Raw genomic sequence first — 24,041 nt, 5'->3', positions numbered from 1 at the left:
GTCCTCTCCTCTCATTCCCCCAGGGGCAAGCTTGTCGGAGTCATTCCACAGCATCGGGCAGCATCCTTTCTCTCCACCTGTGTGATACATCACTAGACACCCTCCTCGCTCCGTCAGCAGCATGTTCTCTTGGCTCAGTTTGGCTAACAACACTCAGGTAGGTCCATCCCAGCCCAGAGAAGTACTTTGGTTCTCAAGTTGTCCACGCGTTAAAATCGCCCAGGGAAATTAAAAAAAAAAGCAAAACACTGTAGATTTTCATTATTCTTATGGTTGTTCGATGTTTGTATTTGGTTTGTATTAGAAATCTATGACTATTCCCACTGCCACCCTTAAGTAAAATAAATCACCCTTAAATAAAACAAAACAAAACAAAACACTGATGTCCAGGGCCCTGTCACCCCCTGAGAGCCCGATTTAATTGGTCTGGGTGGGCCCAGATGTTCAGTTTTCTGTTCTGTTTTTTTTTAGCTTTTCCCGTTGATTCTAATGGATGGCCAGGGTGGAAACTTAATGCATTTACGAAAAGCATGAATACTTCAGGGAAGCTGTTGCTTTTCCATAATTGTGTTTTGTTCAGGCAGGGAAGCGTGCTGTATGGGGAGGCCTGAGCTCCTCTGGGCTTCTCACCCCCACTGGCCAAATGCCTCAGCCTCGCTGGGCTCAGGTTCCTCTCAGATGAAATTAAGAGTCTTCATTTCCCCTGGTTCTTAAGGAGGTGAGGTTGCCAGAGCTGCTCCAGGTCTTTGCTCAAAACCCGTCAACCCCCGTCTGTAGCAGAGTTAACATAAATCTTTAAGTTAAAGCGTCCAGAGATAAGAAAGGAAGCTACAAACAAACACCCACATGGAACCAGCTGGGACCAAGGTGGTGAGGAATCCGACCTCCAACAGAGCCTGAGTCTCATTATAAGCTGATTTTACTACGGGAGCATATTAAATGGCACACCTATCGGTGACCATGACAGGACATTAAGGACCAAAAAAGAATAAAAAGGGGGTGGCATCTCACACCCTGGAAAAGCCCTGCCCCTCCCCCGGTAGACTAATGCATATGCCTCTCCATCACTAGCCTCACTCCTCCTCCCTTAGCCTTTACTCTTTAAAATTAAATCCCTCTGGCCAGGTGAGATTTAATTGATCTGTGAACTTAGTTCCTGCTTCTCCATTCTTTGGCCACTGAATAAAGTTTATGCTGTGTCCACCTCAGCTTAGGTTTTCTTATTCGACGGCTTGAAAAAGAACCCTCCCCAGCGGAGGCAGAGAGCCTGGCCAGGCTAGGGCCCGAGCAGGGTCTATAGGGCTTAATTCTGTGACAGTGACTCTGGGACTCCTGCAGGACTTCCGTTCCTCTGCCTGACCGAGGTGCAGTGAGTAAAACCAGCTTTCGTGCCTCATTTAGCCCAGTTTGTAAAAGGGACTCCACTTTGCTCTCTCTTCCTTCAGATTTCAGTTTTATAACTCTAGGTTGGCGATTACATTCTCTAATCAAAACATCTTCTTACATTCAACTCTAATTCACTTGAGATTGGAATCCACGGCCTGACACTGGAGGAAAAAGGTAGGATGTTGGGTTCCAGATGGCAGGCCAGCTCAGTCCCCTATCAGAGCTAAAAGCAGGCAACATCACACGTCAGAAGGCACCTTGGACTTAAGCTCTCTAGCCTGGCAGCCCAGATGCCCATGACACTTAGAAACTGTTAGATTTGAAAAGAAACTTCAATTTCTTGGAGGCATAAAACTCCCCCCAAATCCCCGATTTAAACACAAAAGATATGAATGTCTATTTAGCCCTAGAAGACAGGATGTCACACGAGAGCAGCTCTATGAGTTAATACGTTAAAAAAAATGGGTTAATAAATCTTAAGGGCAAAATTGAAGGGCAGGCAAATTAGAAAGATGCACGTTACGTTTTCCCTGAAGTGGAGCACACAGTAAAAAATGAAATAACACAAGGATTTGGGACTGAAATATGCTGAGGTCTCCCTGATCTCGTGCTGTGCACAAAAGCAGTCCTGGTGCTTATGTATGTGAGGGCGTGCGTGGCTCTTTTCCTCTTCCTGAACCTGCTGGTGGAATCTATCGTCCTGTCCTTTTGCATAACCTTCTCTGCAGGGTAGATGTACTCTCCCAACTGGGGCTCTATTTGCTCAGCCAAATCCCATTCTGAGAATCAACTTTCCAAATGGCAGCTTCACAGGCACACAAATGTGGCTGAAAACTAGGGATCCACCTACAGGAACGGCCTGAGTTTGGAAGTTAAAGAGACTCTAAGCATCCCTGTGGAGCAAGCTCATATTTCGAGGACTCTGATGGCTTGTGCCGGTTGAGGTGACCGGTCTCTCCAGATGGGACATACCACTCTGTGCACTGGGCTGTAATTGCCCATGACAACTGCAATCTTCTTACTATACCAAGAAGGAGAGATATGCCAACAAAAGCAACCAGAAACCCACACTGTTTGAGGCAGATTTCCTATGAAAACTGTAATGTTCTCCATTAGAGAAATTCTTCCCCATGTTCTCATTCTTTGTTTCAAGTACCTATTTTTCAGTAGTCTTCCCCCAACCACTTCCCTCAAATCTCCTGGTCTCTTTTTTGTGGAAGAGAACCAAAGGAATTGCTGATCTTGAGTGCTCTCACAGTTCAGATAAGTAAGGAAGTATTTTTCTTGTAAGTTTCTCATCATACAGACCCTTGCCCTGGGCATTGCATTTTTGCATTCATTCACACATCCATCCATCCACCCAACCCATCCGTCCATCCATCCATCCATCTATCCGATATTCATGCATTTACTGAACTCATGAAAATATCAGTTGTTTTTGCCTGCCCAGAGATGTTCCCTCTTCTCTTGGCAACAACCCCATTTTCCTTTAGGAAAATGTTCTCATTTATTTTCAATCTGTGTGGTTCAAATAGGACTGACTCTACAGCCAGCAGCAAGGGTGCATATATCACCCAGGCCTGGCCACTGCCCCTCAACAGTGATTGGATTAGCTGGGCAAATCGGAGTCAGTCTAACTCATTGGTCTGTGGCTGGAACCCTTGGGAAGTAGAATCTCTCAAGCTATAGGAATGTCAGCTTAGAGTTGACAGTAGTGAAGTAGTGAAGAAACAGAACTGAGAGATGATAGATGGGCAGGCAAATCCTCCCTGCCTGGCTGAGCCCACGGATCCAGCTGTTTCAGTCCTATTCCCTAAAATTTTCAGGCTTGTGAGTGAATATATATCCCTTTTCACATTTTGCCTTGAGTTTCTGTTACTTGCAAATGAAAGCGTTCTGTCCGCTCTGTGCTAGGCCCTGAGACCAAGACAAACCAGTTTCAGAAGCCAAGCAGCCTAGTAGAGTGGTTGAGTGTAAACTCTGTCACCTCATTTGGATTCTGGCTCCACCACTGACAGTGGGTGACCTCATACAATTCCTCATTTACTCATCTACAAAATGGTGAAGGGATAAATAGTGCCTACCTCTGGCTTGTAAGGATAAGCTAATTCAGCTAGAGTGTTTAGCATGGCATCTGATCTGCAATGAGCATTCAATAAATACAAGCTAGAGGCAAATGATGGTCAGCACTGTCTGGAGGCAGTGAATGAGATCATAGCCATACCGATATGCTCATGCATCTGCCTTCTTATCTTTCTTCTCCTCTTTATCCCACTTGTATAGATTGTATTATTGTTCCTCCACATTTTTTTTTTTTTTTTTTTGCGGTACGCAGGCCTCTCACTGTTGTGGCCTCTCCCGTTGCGGAGCACAGGCTCCGGACGCGCAGGCTCAGCGGCCATGGCTCACGGGCCCAGCCGCTCCGCGGCATGTGGGATCTTTCCGGACCGGGGCACGAACCCATGTCCCCTGCATCCTTTTGCTGTAATAAGCGTAACCAAGAGTTGAATTGCTTTTCTGAGTTCTATGAGTCCTAGAAAATCATCAGATCTGAGGGTAGTGTTGGGGATCCCTGACACAGGGGCCCACAGATGGTGGGTACCCTGGGCCAATGTCACATACTTGTCCTCCTAGAGAGTTGTGGCGTGCCTGGCCTAAGCTGTTGCTCGCCAATTAGCCTGATGAACAGTTATGAGTTCTATCTGAGTTTCTTGGGCAGAGGACACGTGACCTGAAGCGTATAACCAGTATGTTTCCAGATAAGGAGATCATGAATATTAAAGGCTCATATGTGTTTAATAAGTCCTGATATTTAATCTCATGTGTATTTAGTACACTATGAATATTTAGCACTGAGGTGCATCATACAGATTAGGTATTTCTTGGTTCCTCCATCCTTCGTTACCTGTGTTTAACATGCACATGTTCTACGTGTTGACTACTTATCTTATACTTAACACGTCCCATGAATTCTGCCAATGACTATCACACTTTTTGCTTACTAGCTTATTTATATTTAAACATCTTAAGCTAGTTTGCCTGTGTTTGTAAACTACAAGCTTCTTTATTTACTAGAACTGAATAGTCTCAAAAGTGTGCACATCACAGGGCACAGTCTGATCAGTGAATTACGGGAGGAGAGGCAAATGTATCACTAAATGCTTTTGTGCTCCAAGCACTTCAGTTCTGGAAACGAACGCACACACTCCTGATTCCTGGCCTCGTGGTGGCTGCCTCCCAAAGGGCTGAGCTCCTACCTGTGGTTCTTGTGGAATAATGCTAGTCATGATAATGACAGCAATCACATACACAGAGCTACTATGTTCCAGGCGTTTTTAAAAGCACTTCACGTAAATTAACGCTTGACAGCAACTCTATGAGGTAGGGGCAATTTGAATCTCATTTTTACGGAGGAGAATATAAGATGCAGGTGAGGAAGGAACTTGCTCCATATCAACAGCAGCTGGAGCTCAAACTCAGGAGAGCTGGCGCCACAAACACTGCATTCACGGCATTCTGCTCACTTCCACAACAGTGTCAGCCCCTCATTTGCTCACTGCCTTGGCTGCACCCCAGTGGAAATGCCTCAGGAACACTGCTGAATATAAAATATCTGAAAATTAAAAATGCTTCGGCTGAATGCTGATAAACTAGAGTGCCGGTAGAATGCATTCATTCATATTAACCTGTAACGACACCATCCTTCAGGAGGAAGTTTTATCATTATTTTAATTGCAAAATGGACATGAAGAGTAGAAGTGCAGAATGGTAGAATTTCATCCAGTGCTAGCACAGTGAAGAAGACTTTTTTTTTTTTTTTTTTTTTTTTGCGGTACGCGGGCCTCTCACTGTTGCGGCCTCTCCCGTTGCGGAGCACAGGCTCCGGACGCGCATGCTCGGCGGCCATGGCTCACGGGCGCAGCCGCTGCGCGGCGTGTGGGATCTTCATGGACCGGGGTACAAACCCGTGTCCCCTGCATCGGCAGGCGGACGCTCAACCACTGCGCCACCAGGGAAGCCCGCCAAGAAGACATTCTTAACAGGTAATTTGATTTGGAAGTGTTAGTAGAAAATAATAGTTACTTATCCATAGCAATAGTGAAAACATACGGTAATATACATGGAGCATCGACACATGCAACCACTCCAGGTTGGCCAGGTATTTGTCACAAGGTTTGTCTGCCTACTCATGTACTCAAAAGTTGGAAATATTAAGGAAAAGAAAAAAGTTCCAGAAGCGTAGATAGGGTGGGTGAGATCAGAGGGTGTCACCCTCAGAGGGAGACATTTTCACATTCCTTCCCTTAAGCTATGTACTTCTGAATGCTAATGGCAACGGTTTTAACTTCCATTGAAAGTCACTGTCTGGGTTATTCTGTTGAGACAGGGCCAAGGGGTGGCATAGGACCAACCTCAGTCAAAGGGCTTGGGTAAAGATGCCAGCTCTGCGCTCATCAGGTGGCCTTTTGCGGTCTGCGAGCCTGACTCTCAGCGCGTCATCTGCAGAACTGGTGACCGTCCACGTGTGCTCGGGGGTCCGTGTGCTGTGGGCATGGTGGAGGAAGGCCAGGAAAAGTACTTTGCACAGGGTCTGGCACACAGTAGGTGCTCAGTGATGGCAGTGGAATCTGAAGTGTGTATACGTTTTGTTAAAATATTCCTTTTGGAGGTGAGCTCCTAAATTTTGCCCATCCTGGCTTCCTATTTGTCGTCAGAATGTTGGAGGGGGATGGGTGGGGTGGGAACTGGGTTCCTGGCTCAAAAGAAAATGTTCCTGACAAAACACAACGTTTAGTTTTTCAAGGGCTTCTGAAAGAAAATATCTCACGCAGTCTCTTGGAAATAAGCGCTCCCCACCTGAGCGTGTTTTCAGCCACAGCTGAAGCATAGGACATGGAGGAGAGTGGGGAGGAAGACCTGAAAAAGCTGGCTCCACCAACTTACTGATCTGAGGGGTCAGGGAGCCAGCCCCAGGCAAAGTCTGTTTGGAGTTTCACCAAGATCCTAATTTTAGAAAATGAGTAACTTTGCTGCTGTGTCATCAGCTTGTCTTGCTCCTGCCCCCTTCCCCCCCTGCTACTAGTTAATGATCCCTGTGGGCAACAGCCCCCTTAGCTAATGAACCCAAACAAGATCAGGCTTCCTGGTCCCTACGCAAGCCCAAATGTGGCACATGGTAGCAGACTCCCCATTAAGCCTTTGCCGGGGAGAGGGCTGTGGTCACCAAACGTGGCCCCCTCACTGTGAGTCACTAAAACCCCTCAGCGTAGGCCAGGGAGTTTTCCTCATAATTAACTTCTCTTTTACAGCTAATGGTTCTTACAGCTAGGCCTCTAGTGTAGGGCAGTAATTCACCTGAGGGCTTCTTTCCATGTATAAACCAAAGCATTTTTAAAGAGTCTTTCTGTGGCCCAGCAGCACCTAAAAGTTGCTTAGAAAGCTCATGGTAAAGGCCTTTATTACTCTGAGGACAATTCCACTGGACCTAAGTTGTGTTTTTTTTTTTTTTTTTTTTTTTAGCATTACACGGGCCTCTCACTGTTGTGGCCTCTCCCGTTGCGGAGCACAGGCTCCGGACGCGCAGGCTCAGCAGCCATGGCTCACAGGCGCAGCTGCTCCGCGGCATGTGGGATCCTCCCGGACCGGGGCACGAACCCGCGTCCCCTGCATCGGCAGGCGGGCTCTCAACCACTGCGCCACCAGGTAAGCCCTGGACCTGCGTTTGATTTCCTTGTTCTTCCCTGCCCCCCCCTTTTTTTTTTTGAACAACAGAATCAAGTTCATTCCCATTTAAGTGTGTTCTGTGATTGCAAATGGTGTCCTCTTGTATTCCTGGGACTATCTGACTGGGGGTTGCTGGAAGCTGAGACTTCAGAGAACTTCCAGCCTGAGAGTGATATGGTTCTTAAGAAACTTTCAAAGATAGGGAAGCTATACCATTCACCTGTGAGTTCAGGTTGAGGCCAAGGGAAAAAGGGCTAGAACCTTCCAACAGATAAACTGCTAAGAAATAATTCCCACCAGAATGCCAAATAAGTAAATGGAAACAAAAACAAACATACAAATGAACAAAGAAAAATTCCAAGATCTTGAAACAAGAAAGAAAATGAGTGTGGCATCTCCCAACTCTATTTGTAAGAGTAATTGATTTGGTGATAATCACACCAAGAGGAGCTAACGTTTATTGCCAGCTGAGGCCATGCCAGACACTATTGTAAGCGGTTGGTAATGGTTCCCTCATATAATCCTCAGGACAACCCTATGAAGCAAATGCTGTTAGTCCTATTTTACAGATGAGCACAGAGGTGAATACACACAAAGGCAGAAAATGTTGGCGTGTGACCAAGAGCTGGCTCTTGGCCGTGCTTGAGGCAAGTTCATACATCTGCCTGGGTAAGGATGTCCTCTGGGGGCCAGTCTTGGGTGATCTGCTGACCTTCCTGGCTGTATGTGGCAGCTGATGCTGTATTTTCTATTGTACAGCATTTATAGCTCCAGGAAAGTTTTCCTTTTTAAAGCCACATCTCCAGTCTGTTCTATCTAGCCTCTCCTCAACCCAGTTGGTTTCTAGATACAAATCCTGCAGCTATGTCAAACCAGAGGGTGAGTAAGAGAGAGTGTCATGCAATGAGCACGCCCTGGATTCATGCAATGTGTGGGCCTCTGGGACACAAAGATGGAAAAGCCAAGGTCCTGGGACTCAAGGATTTCATAATCTGGTGGTGGCGACAGACAAGTGAACAGACCATTCCAATACATGCAACAAATGTTATTATAGTAAGTACAGATAGCACTTAATTTGTACCAGGCACTCTTCATAGCAGTTTTCATAGATTTCTCTCATTTAATCTTCACAGCAATCCCATGAGTAGCTGTGGTTATCATTTTGCAGACATGGAAGTGGAGGCACCGAGAGGCTGTATGACTTAGCTGTAAGTGAAAGAGGCAGGATTCTGAGTCCAGGCAGTCGGGTCCCAGTCCTGCACTTTTAACCGAGCTGCTCTGTGGCCTCTGTCCTGATGGAGGCAAGCACGGAGGACTGTGGGAGCACAGAGGAGGGACTCTCCATCAGGCAGGGAGGGGCCTTTCCAGATGAGGGGGCTCCCAAGTTGGATGAACTGATCTGTAGAACCTAGTCCATGACTAGCCCAGACATGTGTTGGGGGAAAAGTATTATAAAAGGGTGCAGGCACATCACAGGGTATATTTTGTGGTTGGAAGCAATGGTCTGGCAATGTGGCAACATGGATGTACCTTATGAACACAAGACGGAATGGCAAAAGGAAGACAAAGAATGGGACGTGTAGCCCAATGTCATATATGTAGAGATGCATGCACAAAAACAGTATATATACATTATTTAAGAATGTATAGGAATGAAATGATTCCTATCAAACAGAGTTGAACGGCTGCCTTCGGGGATGGGAGGAGAACAGGAGTGGAGAAGAGGGATAAGATGAAATAAAGCAAGAGAAGCACGATGATAATATGCTGTGAACTGAAGAGAATAACTCTGTCAGTCTTGGGCCCCTGAGAGAGGAGGAAAATGATCCTTAGGAGCGTCTGTGAAGCGCTCCTTTGCTAAGTTTTGCCCCTTCCTCCCTTCTTTTTTTTTTTTTAATTAATTCATTTATTTTTGACTGTGTTGGGTCTTCGTTGCTGCACGCGGGCTTTCTCTAGTTGCGTTGAGCGGCGGCTACTTTTCCTTGAGGTGCACAGGCTTCTCATTACGGTGGCTTCTCTTGTTGCGGAGCACGCGCTCTAGGTGCCAGGGCTCAGCAGTCGTGGCTCGCGGGCTCCAGAGCACCGGCTCAGCAGTTGTGGCGCACGGGCTTAGTTGATCTGCGGCATGTGGGATTCTCCTGGACCAGGGATCAAACCTGGGTCCCCAACATTGGCAGATGGATTCCTAACCGCTGCACCACCAGGGAAGACCCCCTTCCTCCCTTCTCCCATGGGTGTAGCAGGAGCATCAAGTTGCTTCTTCCGGTGTAATCCCACCCCCTTCTCATCGTTGATTGGTGCAGGGATGGGCACCTGCCTCAAGCACGGCCAATCATTTCACTTCCTTTTATAGATGGATTTAGTGCCCAATAGAGGTGCTGTAGCTGAGGGTTAAGGGCAAACTCGAGCCAAAGTAGATTCAAACCCTGTCTCCACCGACTTCCACGTGACCTTGGGTACGTGGCTTAGCCTCTAAGTCCCGGGTTTTCTTGTCTGTGAAGTGGGAAAATATAATACCCAACTTACAGGATTGTGTGAAGATTTAATGAGTGAATGAAAGGCATGTACAGTGCTTAGAACAGTGCCTGCCATACAGACTCAATAAATGTTGGCCATAGTTGCTTCCTAAGAACTTGGGAATTGGGAGACTAGAAAAAGGGCTGTATGGGTAGCTGATCAGTATGCCAAGGAGTAGGTCACTTCCCGTTGCGTGGAGCATCCTCATTATTTTATCCCCATGGGCCATAGAAATATCATCATTTTATCTAACACTGGCAGGTGGAAAAGGCTGGGAAGCATTGCTGAGCAGGAGTCAGTCTCTGGTTCAATTCCTGGAGCCTCACTATACTGAGACCTTGAACTCAGCTCAGTATTTTTCCATTCCATCTAATATCCCTCCCCACCTTTTATGCCGAAGTTAGTTTAACTGTATTTCTGTCGGTAACCTATAGAATCCTGATCACGAGGGTCATAATGACATTGAAGACTCCAAGGCTCAGCCTCTTAGCTCATCTCCACATGTGGTCACTTCCACAGTGTCATCCTTACAGTGAGAATCATCCTTACATGCTGATTACTGAGTTAAAAATTCTTGAAAAACAAGTACAAAATCATATATCCCTCTTGCTGCCGTGATCAAGTCCCAGTTCACACAAATGGTGGCGTAACAACCTTAGCACACAGAATTTTGTAAAATCTGGACTCTACACAGAATTTTCTGGGGTAATGACACATTTGTGACTTCATGAGCTTTAAATACGTTGATGAAAGAATCAGTTCCTGCCCTTACGCATTTACCCCCATTCTGGTAAAGTTCTATTTACCATTTCCCAATAGAATGTTTATACAACTGTTTTGGAAAAAATGTTTCAGTTTTTGGAAAAGATGGTCAAGGCTGTACTGGGAATTCAAACTTGTATATCAAACAGATAATTGATGGATTTATTTTTTTTGTCTCAAATACTATTTTTTTATTTGAAATATATTTGTTGTACAGTATTATGTTAGTTTCAGGTATACTGCATAATGATTTGACATTTGCATACATTATGAAATGATCACTGTGATAAGTCTAGTAACTATCTGTCCCCATACAAAGTTGTTACAATACTACTGACCACACTCATATACTGTATATTACATCCCTGTGACCTATTATATAACTGGAGGTTTGTACTTCTAAATCCCCTTAACCTATTTCACCCCACCCCCCCACCCCTCACCCCCCGCTGCTTCCCTCTCTTTTGGCAATCACCTATTTGTTCTCTGTACCTATGAATCTTCAAACAGATAATTGATGGATTTAAATCTCCTAGAACAAAAGTACCGAGGAGAGATGTGAAAGTGTTTCAGGAAGGAGAAACAAACAGAAAACCTTCCTTGACTTTTGGAAGTCAGAGAATAATCAACACACTGATTTAGGCAATTTCACTGCTTTGAAGGCTTTCAAAGAAGACTGATTTCTGTTTGTTCAGCCACCATTTGGAAGTGCAAAGATCAGGAACATCAAAAGCTTTATCTGAGCTTCTAAATGTGTTTGTGAAACCGCTAATATGCCATGGAGGCATTTCTCAGAGATCTGCATTGTGGCGGTTTATATCTTTGTTGGTTTGACAGGTGCCATCTGATAGAGTGGGTGGCCCTTCCGGCATGCCAAACGCCTCCGAACGCCTTCCAAAGGAAAGCCAGAGAGAAAGGAAAACCAGCCACTTCCTGTGACTGGGAGTCAGAGGCAGCCGAAGGGGTCTGTAATGACTTCCTGAGGATGTTTAGTCAATCACTACTGTGGTTAAAAGGTTTTGCATGAAGTGCATAGTCTATACTTCCCAAGTAGCAGTATTAAATCTTCAGAATCATAAAGAAGTTTAGTCACCCTTCAGTAGGAAGTACAACGTCAATAAAGTTTATCTGAGGGAGTCAGTCCAGGGCTGATAGCGTACTCCATAGTCTCAGGGACCCATAGTCCCTCCTGTTTGCTTCTCTTAGTGTGCTTCTATCCCCAAGTTCACTTCATGGTTCAGGTCTGCTGCTGCTCCTTCAACCTTCCAACAAGAAAGAGGATGGAGGAGAAGGGCATGCCCATCCCCCCAGCTCCCCTTAAGGAGACTTCCTGGAAGTTTCTCATGCTACTTCCGGTTATAACCCATTAGCCAGAATTTAATCACATGGCTACATCTAGTTATGAGGTGGGTTGCAGGATATAATCTAGCTAAGATTTAGGGGGTCTGTTACCATAAAAAAAGGTAGAATGGATTTTGAAGGACAGGTAGCTAGCTCTGCCCCATCATCCTTCAGGACTCAGCTCAAATGTCCCTTCTTTAGAGAGACCATCTGAGCCCATCCTTTTGGTAGCAGGCTATCCTCACTCTCTAACACAGAACCTATTTGGTTCCTCCATAGGAATGATCCTTTGTTTATTTCTTTACTTTTACTTTTTATGGCCTCACTCCTCGACTAGAATAAAGTTCCTTGAGTCCAGGAATCTTATCTGTCTTGCTGCTCACCACTCTACCCGCGGTGCCTCCCAGTGCTTGGCACCTGGCAGAAACCTTATAAACATGTGGAATAAGTGAGCAAATCACGAATGAGGGCCCTTACAGAGAAAACCACTGTGGCACTGAGATTAAATATATAAGCTCTGGGGCTGGACGGTCTTGATTAAAATATTGCCTCACCTCTTATTAATAATGTGACTGTGGTCAAGTGACTTAACTTGTCTAAGCCTTGACTTCTCTATTTGTAAAAATGGAGGGGAGGGCTTTTGGAAGAATAAAAGGAGTCCATACATGTGAAATTCTTACCTCTCTGCCTATTGGAGAGCAAACAGTCAATTTTATACACGACCATCAAAATAATTTTTATTTTTGATATTATTGGGATCTATCTAGTCCAAAGATTCAAAGGAGGCTTCTTGGAAGAAGGGATCTTAAGAGATGAGTCCAGTGGACAGGCAGGAGTTAACTAGACCAGAAAGGGGTGAGGAGAACATCATGGGGAGAAGGAAGTGCTAGTGCAGAGGTCTTGGAGCAGGAGGGGTTATGTTGGAAGTACTAGAATAAAAGCCAGTGTGGCCAGAGTGAAGAGAGGAAGAGCAGTACATACACAGAGATGGGGAAGGAAGACAGGGCTAGAACATGCAGGGCTTCCATATTGTGAACTTTTATCCCAAGTGCAAAGAGAAGTTACCAAAGGGTTCCAAGCAGGGAAGTGCATAATCAGATTTGTAAAGTATAATATCATCCTGGCTGCGGTGTTATCAGGAGGGGGATGGGGTTATCACATTAGAGTAATTTCCGTAGATGAGAAGTCTACTGTATTCGCACTTTCAAACTCAAGTCTGCCCCTATCAAACATTTGCGAGGCTCTGGGCAAAGAGAGCGTAGAGCAGCAGGCCAGCCTGGGCTGGCTATTCTTGGGCTTCTTGATTGTGAGAAACTTTTAGATATGCCTAAATATTTAAACAGTATAAATGAAAATTAACAAACTGTTAAACTAAATGTTTTCTAGCATCCTGTTTTGAAAAATATACATACATAATGACTAAAAGTCAGAAAAATATCAGAGATGGTTGAATTTAATTATTATTGTCCATGCTTGGGTGTTCTGTTATCGGATCATGCATACATAATTTGCAAATCATTATATATGTATTCCATAAACTTTATCTTTCTTGTCTTTAATTCAGCAAAATCATGAATTGTGTTCTTTTTAAAAATTTATTTATATTTTAATTTTGGCTGCGTTGGGTCTTCGTTGATGCGTGCAGGCTTCCTCTAGTTGTGGCCAGCAGGAGCTACTCTTTTTTTTTTTTTAATTAATTAATTTATTTATTTATTTATTTATTTTTGGCTGTGTTGGGTCTTCATTTCTGTGCGAGGGCTTTCTCTAGTTGTGGCGAGCGGGGGCCACTCTTCATTGCGGTGCGCGGGCCTCTCACTGTCGCGGCCTCTCTTGTTGTGGAGCACAAGCTCCAGACGCGCAGGCTCAGTAGTTGTGGCTCACAGGCCTAGTTGCTCCGCGGCATGTGGGATCTTCCTAGACCAAGGCTCGAACCTGTGTCCCCTGCATTGGCAGGCAGATTCTCAACCACTGTGCCACCAGGGAAGCCCATGAATTGTGTTCTTATAATCCAGGTTTTCACTTAATTTGTACTCCACTGAAAATAATGTTCTAAAGGACTAAAAAATTAAATGAATTTGTATTCAAAATCTAGAAAATTTGAATATATTTAATAAAGACATAAATTAAAGTGAATGTAAACAATTAAAAACATTTTGTATATGTTTTCAAAAAAGTTATTCTTCTTCTACAATGTTCAAAGTTAACTACTGAAGCCAGAGCAACTAGCCAAGAAAAAGAAATAAAAGGCATTTAAATCGGAAAGGAAGAAGTAAAATTATCTCTGTTGCCAGACGACATGATCTTATATGTAAAAAAACTCTAAAGATTCCATAAACTGTTAGAACCAATAAATGAATTCAGTGAAGTTGCCGGTTACAAAATCAACATATAAAAATCAGCTGCATTTCTATACACTAACAATGAACCATTCGAAAAGGGAATTAAAAAAAAATTCCATTTACAATAGCATCAAAAAGAATGAAATACTTAAGAATAAGCTTAACCAAAGAGGTAAAAGACTTGTACACTGAAAACAACAAATTGCTGCTGAAAGAAATTGAAGTCACAAATAGAAAAAGACATTTGCTATGGACTGAATGTTTGTGTTCTTCCCAAATCCATCTTTTGAAGCCTTAATCTCCAATGGATGGTATTTGGAGGTGAGGCCTTTGGGGAGTAATTAGGGTTAGGTTAGGACATGAGGGTGAGGCTCTCATGATGAGATTGGTGCCCTTATAAAAAGAGGAAGAGACTTGAGATCTCTCCATGAGCACATACCAAGGAAAGACCATGTGAGCGTGCATTGTGAAGGTGACTGTATACCAGCCAGGAAGAGGGCCTTCACCAAGAACTGAATCTGATGGCACCTTGATCCTGGACTTCCCAAAATCCAGAACTGTGAGAGATAAATGTCTGTTGTTTAAGTCACCCAGTCTATGGTATTTAGTTATTAGCCCAAGCTAAGTCAGCGGCCCTTATTTGTGGATACTGTTAAGATGGCAGTACTACTCAAAATAATCAACAGATTCAGTGCAATTCTTATCAAAATCCCAATAGTGTTTTTCTGCGGAAATAGAAAATACATCCTAAAATTCATATTTAATGAATTTTAAATATGGAATCTCAAAGGACCCCAAATAGTCAAAACAATCTTTAAAAAGAACAAAGTTGGAAGTCTTATACTTACTTATTTTAAAACTTATTATAAAGTTACAGTAAATCAAAACAGTGTGGTACTATAATAGAGACAGACATATAGATCAATGGAATAGAATACAAAACTTAGAAATGAACACTTCATTTTATATGGTCAAATTATTTTTCAGAAGTGCGACCGTTCAAAGGGGGAAAAGACAGTCCTTTTCAATAAATGTTGTTGAAAAAACTGGATATCCACACTGAAGAGAAAGAATGAAGTTGGACGCTTACCTTATACCATATATAAAAATTAACTCAAAATTGATCAAAGGCCTAAATGTAAATGTTAAAACTATAAAACTCTCTGAAAAAAAAGTAGGGGAAAAGCTTCATGACATTGGATTTGGCAGTGGTTTCCTGGAAAAAACACCAAAGGAACAGGCAACAAAAGTGAAAATAGACAGGACTACCCCCAAATTTAAAAATTCTCTGCATCAAAGGATACAGTCAACAGAGTGAAATGGTAACCCATGGAATGAGAGAAAATATTTGCAAATCACGTCTCTGATAAGGGGCTAATATCCAGAATACATCAAGAACTCCTACAACTCAGTAACAAAAAACAACCTGATTAAAAAATGGGGAAAACATGTCTACTTGAGTACACATTTTCCCAAAGAAGATATACAACTGACCAATAAATACATGAAAAAATGCTCAACATCACTAATCATTAGGGAAATGCAAGTCAAAACCACAAGGTACCTACCACCTCACACCCATTAGGATGGCCACAAAAAACAAACAAAAAACAACACATCCCCCAAAAAAATTACAGGGAGAAAAAGGAAAATAACAAGTGTTGGTAAGGATGTGGAGAAATCAGAACTCTTATGCACTCTTGCTGGGAGTGTAAAATGGTGTAGCCATTGTAGAAAACAGTATAGTGTTCCCTCAGAAAATGAAAAACAGAACTACCATATGACCCAGCAGTTCCACTTCTGAATTTAAGCAGGATCTGGAAGAGATATTTGTACACCCATGTTCATCACAGCATTATTCGTTCACATTATTCATAACAGCGTTATTCACATTATTCTCTCCTGGTTGATCCAAGAATAAATCAACATCGATGGATGAATGGATAAACACCATGTGGTATCAAATACAATGAAACATTCTTCAGCCTTAAAAAGGAAGGAAATTCGGACACATCCTACTACATGGATGAAACTTGAGGACAAGTGAAATGCCAGTCACAGGACAAATACTATATGATTTCACTTATATAGGGTACCTAGAGTAGTCAGATTCAGAGAGAGAAAGTAGAAAGGTGGTTGCCAGGGGCTGGAGGCAGCGAGTAATGGGGTGTTATTGATTAACTGGTACAGAGTTTTAGTTTTACAAGATGAAGAGTTCTGAAGATGGATGGTGGTGATGGGTGCCAAAAAATGTGGAGGTACTTAATGCCACTGAATTGTACATTTCAAAATGATTAAGATGATGGATTTCACGTTCTGTATATTTTACCACAATTAAAAATAATAAATGTTAAAAAAGAAATATAAATTATAATGAATAAATATCACATTTTTAAATAAAAATATTTAAAGTGAACATTTTCTTTCTCTTAACATCTTTATTGGAGTATAATTGCTTTACAATGGTGTGTTAGTTTCTGCTTTATAACAAAGTGAATCAGCTATACGTATACATATATCCCCATATCCCCTCCCTTTGGCGTTTCCCTCCCACCCTCCCTATCCCACCCCTCTAGGTGGTCACAAAGCACCGAGCTGATCTCCCTGTGCTATGCAGCTGCTTCCCACTAGCTATTTATTTTACATTTGGTAGCGTATATATGTCCATGCCACTCTCTAAAGTGAACATTTTCTGCTTAGATTTAAAAATGTTTGTTAGATATTATTAATTTTACAAATATAAAACTATTTGCAATTCTAGCATGAAATGTCCATCTAGTTGCCAATTTAAGTTACGGATATTAGATATTAGATAATATTGAAAATATTAAATAATGCAATATGCCACCATGTACAACTGTTGCGAATACCATGCTCATTCATGAGTGTGTTCAGAACCACAAATTGGAACAGGATGAGAATCAAGAAAACGGATGCTCCACACTTCTGGGAAACAGTACCTAATTATGCAATAACTATTGCCTTCTTGCTTTCTGAGAGGAAAGATCTGACAAGTTAATGAATTTGTATTTTCTTCTTGAGTACTTCTATTCCTCAAATCTTCTTCATGTTCTGAGGCAGTGTCTATGTTCACAACATCCGGATACACTTGTCTCTCAAAGGCAGGACCCAAGGGCAGCATTTCTTTGGAGCCAACATGGCATTCGCCTGAAAGTGGATGCTTAGACTCACGAGTCTTGCTGTGCCTGCCCTGGGTGCCAGATAGCTGGTGACAGAAGCACCCATATAACCCTCAATAAATTTGTTGTTGGGGGGCTTCCCTGATGGCGCAGTGGTTGAGAGTCCGCCTGCCGATGCAAGGGGCACTGGTTCGTGCCCTGGTCTGGGAGGATCCCACATGCCGCGGAGCGGCTGGGCCTGTGAGCCATGGCCGCTGAGCCTGCGCATCCGGAGCCTGTGCTCCGCAATGGGAGAGGCCACAAGAGTGAGAGGCCCACATACCGCAAAAAAAAAAAAATAATAATAATAATTTGTTGTTAGTGTGTGTTTGTGATATGTGGGGTCTTCTAACAGCACAAAGCCCCTCTTTCTTGGGCCAAAGAATGGCACTGTTCAAGCCCCACTTTCTATTCCTTGAAATGAAAATGAACCAGTTAGACTGGATCTGTCCACACAGTGAAGGCTAGAGGGGTCACTATCCGGGGGATTTATGTTTGTCTGAGTGGCATATTCGGGTTTGAATTTTTTAGATTTCAGCCACATTTTATCAGCTCCGTGATCTTGGAAAAGTAACGTATGAGGTGTATATCCGTGTTTTCTCATCTCTAAAATGGGGATTAAAATAGGACTGACCTTACTGTGTTGGGTGAGGATTAAATGAGAAAATGCATATAAAGTTCCCAGCAGCATAACTGGCCCAGGCTGGATATTAGATAATGGTGATGATGATTTGGATGGCAAGGCAGAGCTTGGGGAAAATTCATGTTCCATTACAATCTCTGGGATAGACTGGCAGGAACTTAGAATTAAGAGAACTAATTGGATCAGGGTGTGACTTTATCATCAAGATCTAAGGCACAACTAATTGTTCTTTAAATCTGGAAAATAAAACAAGGCTTTCTGAGGTATCATCAAATTCATAGATAGTTGTACGGCTGCTTGGGCAGAACTGGAATGACCACCAATGATAATAAGAACATCAGATTCTCCAAAGGACTTGAGCAAGCTTAGGATATGATGCACATATATGAGTGTTTCTCTGTCAAGTTTCAGGGCCACAGAGAGGCTCTAACGTCCAGGGAAGAGGTCTTTGCCTGAAATTGTGTAATTGATTGGTTGGAAGACCTGATTTGGTGAAAGCTGAGTTTTGCGTACAAAACTCCGCTAACCATTGCTTTCCACCATTCCTTTGCTGAACTGTGGATCATCTAAGGGAGAGGAAAGAAAAAAAAAAAAACAAACTTCAAAGGTAATTCCTTTCTGCTTCAAAAACAGTCTTGGGTGTTCTGGTTTAACAGAGAATTGAGAAGTAAGCATGCATCATTAATTTCTATGCAAAAACATTCTTCACTTCAAATGGCAATTAGCTGATAACATTTCTGTCTCATGTCGTGCTGAGATTTTTACGCTAATCATCACATAGCAGTAAATTAATCATTTGGGCACAGTTAGAGAGGATGTATATTTCATGAGACAGATATAGATATCAAGGTCTGTTTGATATTTACTCAAGGTAAGTGGGAAGCATCTCAGATCATTATGAGGGGAGCACACTGAGCAAATAGGACTGCGTGGCCATGAAATGTATGCAGTGCAGACACATGAAGACTTTCAAAACACTCTTGGTGTCATTAGCGTAATTATTGTGAGGAAATTGGAACACTCTGGGAACTTCAACTCCAAATCATTCAGACACACCAGAACCCTCAAAACCACATCTTAACAATGTCAAGGGAAAAATCAGCAATTGACCTCCTTTCCCTCTAATCCCCTCCCTTTTCTGTTACAGAATTCACCTTTTTCACATTGTACAATATTTAAATGGGTTTCTCTTCTCCATTTGCACTTAAGTCTGCTCAGCCAAATGAATCAGCTTGACCCTAAAGTCAAATTGGAAAGCTGCTGCGTGCACATTATAGGCCACCACTCAAATGAGACACGGTTTCTTAGCAGAGGAACAGTGCCTTTGACAATTTATGGAAAATAAGAGAATTGTACTTGAAAGTGCCTATAGCTGTAGTGATTCAAGGGCACGTGCCAGGCTCCACGGCTGCCTGGGAGACCTAAGCAATTATGATGTGCGAGCAGAGTTATCATGAGAAAAAACTCTACAGACCCCTCTCTTTCTTCATAATTCTTCCTCCCCCTTCTATTTACCCCATGTGGTTCTCCGTAGCTCCTATGCTATCAGTGCCACTGATTATCCCACCAACCAACACACTCCCCAGCCTCACACATTCACACTGTCCCGCAACCCAGTCCCTCCATCCTCCTCCAGTAAGGCAGCAGTAGAGGGCCCTGGGAGGACATGCTTTCATCTGGCCGTATGCAATTATTATTTTTTCAGGGAAATAATAATATTTTTTATTATTATTGTCCCTAATATTTTTCAGGGATAACTTTATGGGGAAAGGCAAAGAGATGGAATAAAATCACTTCCTCAGAGACAGTTCTAAGATACAGGCGGGGAAGGTACAAGCCCACACCCCATGCAGAAAGTGGAGGGGGAACAAAGGGCCCCGTTTCCTGGAGGGGCTGGGTGGGTACAGTGACACAGAAGGTAGTTGGTGGCGGCGGGGGGAGGTGGAGTCTCGCCAGCTGGTGGGAACTAGAGCCTAGAATATCACTTTGTGATGGTTTTTCTCTTTCAAAGTGGCTCTGAACTTTAACATTCTGGAGTGAGTGGGGAGGATGGCGGTGGCAATGAGTGGAGAATATAAAAACGGGACATATATGAGCTCCGCCATCTGTGAGGGTGATCTAAAGATGCTGCTTAGGGTGACAAGCCGAAAACACAGCAGCTCCAAGTCAAAGGGAGGTAGACCATGAGTGTAGCTGTGTTGCTACTGAGAAGTCCCTCTCTGCTGATCTTGAAGGGAATGGAAGAAATTGGTCCAATAGGACATAAAGTGTTGCTCTATTTTAGGGAGCAACCAGCAGCCTATGAGTTTACATAAATGATTATATAGGTATATATTTATATATATTTATACATCATTTAAAATTTATGTAACATATATGATATTACATATAAATATATATACATCTGTATAGGACATATTCTTTCTAGAAAATAATCCTTGAAACTAAAGATGATTACCAGCTAAGCCATAGAGTATCTTTGGACTCTGATAATTCATAGATGCCATGAATTTTAGCTCAGTCTTTGGACAGTTCGTGAAATCCTTGAGAATCTACATTCCCGAACTGGAATCAAGTAGTGAGAAAAGAATGATACAAAATGTAAAAAGTATATGGGTGTATACATTGGACAAAAAATAGTGACTTGACACTTATTTCTGCCCAAGTAAGAGTAACAGGGATCAGCTTTGTTTTTAGGTATGAAATAATTAAAAACTCCAATAAATATATGAAGCAAGAGTTTTTAAGATACTGAATGTCAGGAGATGAAGGACCATGGTGCCCAAGAGACAGAAATTAATTGAAGTGAGTCCTACGATGGCACTAGCTTACCTTGAGAGAGTTTCCAGTCACAGTTGAGGAAAGGGAAACCCAAGCAGAGCCCGGGAATCACCATGAGTTGAGGGAGGATTCTGAATGTCCGGGGAGGCCAAGGCAGCGGGAGTTCATGGGACACAGTCTCAGAGAGGGGAGAGCCTCACAGAATGAGATGCCAGAGACCTGCAGAGGGTCCCCCACCCCTCCCCAGCTGAGCACTGATTGGTGCATGTGTTGGAGGGAACTCTCAGAGGCTGGGAAGAGCCAACTGAAAGGGATAGAAGAAATAGCACTAGGAGCTCCAACAAAGACAGAAATAGTTTGTTCCGCCCATCAGAGAGGAAAACCTTATAACTTGTGGGTCATCAACAGAGCATTCAGAGGGTTTAGCCCTAGTAGTTAGGCAAAATTAGCCCTAGACTAAATGCTCCTATAATTCTGCCTCACAGAGCTTGGTTAAAGAATTAGGATGTGCTGTATTTCTCAATCCAGCATGAACCTGAGACTGACTGGATTTTGGATCGAGGTGGAAGACATCACCTTGTAAACCGCATGACCAACATTACCCAGTCAGAAGATCTATCTTCTTGTGTCTCTGCATGGCCGCTGTAGTAGGAACTGACAACCGTGTGGGTTACTTGCAGTCCAAGTCTCCATTTTTGGCTTCTGTCTCCTTTTGTGAAGATGGAATACAAATGGGACCACCTAAAGCACAACTGTGAAGACCTCCCTCTTTGGCAGCTTCCCATGTTTCCTGATTAAGCTTATTCCCTTGCTTGAGCGAATTCCAGGACTTTCCTGCTGGTATTCAGTTTAGCTCTCTCTTGATAGGGCTCCATGTTAGGAATGTTTATCCTGTTCCTATCATTACCTCAAGGAAGAGAAGGACTGAGGAATGGAAACTGAGAAATGGACTTGCCACAAGATTAAAGGAGCTGACATTCCCCAATCAGAGGACATTTATTGTGAAGCTACTATGTACTGTGCACTGTTCTCGGTGCTTTCAGATGTTGTTTCAGGGGACTATGCCCTTAAATTAGTCAAGCGATTCAATCACTTGTTTTCAATCTATTCTCAACAGGACGCTACATAGGAGATATGAAGTGAGAGTCGAATTTGTTCACTTAGAGACAATTGCTCAGTTAGAGACAGTTGTTCTACTATTTATTGAGAAGTCTAGGTTTTATTTTTTGCTGATCTTCTGTACCAACCTGGCCATAAATCAAGTCTTCATGAATGTGTGATTCTGGATCTGGACTCTCTATTCTGTTTCATTGGTCTGTTTATCTACCCTTGTGCTAATGCCATGCCATCTTAAATACTACAGCCTGATAAGAAGTCTTGATATCTGGCAAGGTAAGATAAAAAAAAAATCAGTCAGAGTAAGCTGTGGTAACAAAGTCCCACAGATTATCAGCGATACTATAATATCAGTGTCTTTCTTGTTCACGCTTCATGTTCATTACAGGTAGACCAGAAGCTGGGTTGCGCCTGGTCATCACTCTGGAGGGGGATTCCTGGAGCAGGCACTCTCTGCAATGCTGTCTTTTGCTATGATGGGGAAGAGAGAGGACGGCAAAATCATGCACTGGGTCTTAAAATTGCCACTCAGAGGTAACCACTTCTGCTCCTATTTCTTTGTCAAAAGCACATGGTAATACCAAATTACAAGGGATCAGGAAAGTACAATCTTGCCTAGAAAGAAAATCAAGAATATTTGGCAATCACATTAATGGCTACTATGATCCCCTACTTTTTCTTTTTCAGAAACGCTGCCTACTGTTAGTCCTTTGTCATCCAATTACCTTTTAAAGTCAGCTTGGTACATTAAACCAAGCAACCAACCAATAAACTAAAATTAAGAACTCAAATCCAAAAAATCCCATTGGGAGTTTTTCATTGAGATTGTATTGATTCTACAGATAAATTTGGGGAGAATGGACATCTTTACTATTGGGTCTTCCAAAACTTAAACATGCCATATTTATCCAATTATTTAGTTCTACCTTAATATACTTCAGTGAAGTTTTATCATTTTCTCCCTAAAAGAATCTTACACATCTTATTTGTTTCTAGATATTTTATATTATTAGATGTTAATGTAAGTAACATATTTTTGGTTGTATTTTCTAAGTATGTGTATAGAAATGCTTTTCATTATATTTGTTGATTTTTCTCTCCAAACCTCCTAAACTCTGTTTTTAATTTTGATTTTTTGGTAGGTTCTTTTGAATTTTCTACATAGGCGATCATATTTATCTACAAATAAAAAGTTTCCTTTCTTCATTTCCATTGCTTAGACTTTGTCCCCCCTGCCTTTCTGTAGTGGCCAGGACATCTAAGATACCATTGACTAGAGGTAGCTCCAGTGAGCACCCAAATCTTATTCTTTATCTTAAAGGAAAAGTTTTTGGTTTTTCATTGTAATTGTGATATTTTAAACTTTTTGGGGGGTAGGAGGTTTTCATCAGGTTAAGGATGTCCTCTTTAGTTTTATCCTAAATGGATCTGGGATTTTACGTAACTCTTCTTCTACGTCTTTTGTGGTCTGTAGTTTCTCTATAACATGTCAGTGCAGATTTCCTCTCGTTTATTCTGTTTGGGATTCACTGGGTTTCTTCATTCTGTGGATTGGTATATTTCATTATTTCTGGAAAATTTTCATTTATTATTTATTCAGATAATTCTTTGTCTTATTTCTTCTTTTCTGGAACCCTGATTAAACATATATTAGGGCATATAACTCTATCTTTCATATTTTTTAACCTCATTCATTTTTTCCATATCTTTTTCTTTTTGTGCTAAATTCTCACTAATTTCTTCACTATTTTTTTTAGTTCATGAATTCTCTTATCTGCAGTTAAGCTGGTCCTATAACTTTCAAATTCCATTTACATTTCTAGAAGTTCTATTTTTTTTTAAAACAATATGCTTGGTCACTTTTTATAGTCCTTTACTCTCTATTCTATTTTCAATACCTTCTTTTACTTCCTCAAAATATAATAGGCATAGATTAGAAAATTCTTGATTTAAAAATTGCAATATCAGAGGATATCGTGAATTAATTCTGATGTTTTCTTTTTTGGACTGCCATTGCTCAGAATGTTCTGATTCCTGTTTTTGTTTTTTATTTTCTTGACTGTGTAACTTTATCTGTGGGAATTTCTCTGGACCCTCCATTCAGCAATTACTTAATAACAGTAATTTTCCTTATGGTCCTCAGAGTTATTTTTAGTTCACCATTGTATTGAGCTATAATCCTTTGGGGTTCCAGTTTCATTGGGGTTCTCTAGTGTCCCTAATATGGGATTTGTCTATAGTCCCCTGAGCCAC

The sequence above is a fragment of the Phocoena phocoena genome, chromosome 17, assembly GCF_963924675.1.
Source record: "Phocoena phocoena chromosome 17, mPhoPho1.1, whole genome shotgun sequence".
Classification (NCBI taxonomy): domain Eukaryota; kingdom Metazoa; phylum Chordata; class Mammalia; order Artiodactyla; family Phocoenidae; genus Phocoena; species Phocoena phocoena.
This window is presented reverse-complemented; position numbering follows the sequence as displayed.